Raw genomic sequence first — 1,328 nt, 5'->3', positions numbered from 1 at the left:
ATGCAGTAAGGTTCCCATGTGAACACATCCTCTCCAGCATATGTTATTATTAGAGTTCTTGTTTATAGCCATTCTAACTGCGATACAGTGGTATCTCAATGTTGTTTTGATTTGTTTCTTTTATCGCTAGAGAGGTTGACCATTTCTTCATCTGTCTATTGGCCATTTTATTTCCTCTTCAGAAAGTTCCTCTGGAAGTCTTTAGTCCACTTATTTATAGGGCAGTTTCAGGATTTGTTGTTGGAGTATTTTTTTTTTGTTCCAGGTATATTTTAGATATGAGATCCTGGTCCTTTGTTTGACTAGTGAAGATCTTCTTCTAATCTGTGGGCTATCTAATGCCCTTGCTAGCTATGTCCTTTTCCATGAAGAAGCTCTGCAAATTCATACAATCCTATTTGTCCAACCTTTCTTTGATTTGTTCTGTTTCTGGGTCTCTATTAAGAAAATTTCAGCCTGTGCCAGGGAGACCTAAGGTTTCTCCTATTCCTTCCTGTCATGTTTTCAGGGTGTCTGTTTTGACTCTGAGGTCTTTGATCCATTTGGAGTTGATTCTGTTTGAGGGTGATATATAATGACCTAACATTAATTTTCTTTCTTTTTTTTAATTTAATTTTATTTTTTTGTGAACATACTGTACAGAGGGGTTACAATTACATGGGCAGGATAATGTGTACATTTCTTATCAAGCACTGCAGCCTCCTCCTTTGTTTACCCTTCACATCCCTTCCCAGCCCCTCCCCCACCCCCTAATCCTCCCCCCCCCACTCCCTGCACACCAATGTTGTAAATCTCGTTTTCGACATGACAACTTGTACTTCTCATTGTTGCAACAGGTCCACTTCTATCCTTAAACGACTTGTTTTTCCCCATCTCCTCCACAAGTTATAGTGACATCAAATATAGTGAAAGCAGGGGTTATACTGGGGGGGCATACAAAGCAACAAAGAAGTAATCTTATAAATGCATTAGAAACACATGCATGAAAGAAAAAAACATTAGAATACATATCTAAGGGTTCATTTTCCTAACATCACATTATCTGACCTTTTCCACTCGACTCATACATATACTAGATATTGCAAATAAGGGACACGCTGGGACCTATGTTTCTTTGGGCCTGGCATACTTCATTTAATATAATTTTTTCCAAGTTTTTCCATTTCCTAACAAATGGGGCATTGCCATTCTTTCTGATGGAGGCATAGAATTCCATTTTGTATATATACCATATTTTCTTGATCCATTCATCTACTGAGGGGCATCTGGGTTGGTTCCATATCTTAGCTATTGTAAATAATGCTGCAATAAACATAGTTGTGCTGGTA

The sequence above is a fragment of the Dipodomys ordii genome, unplaced genomic scaffold (genome assembly GCF_000151885.1).
Source record: "Dipodomys ordii isolate 6190 unplaced genomic scaffold, Dord_2.0 Scaffold171, whole genome shotgun sequence".
In the NCBI taxonomy this organism is placed as follows: Eukaryota; Metazoa; Chordata; class Mammalia; order Rodentia; family Heteromyidae; genus Dipodomys; species Dipodomys ordii.
This window is presented reverse-complemented; position numbering follows the sequence as displayed.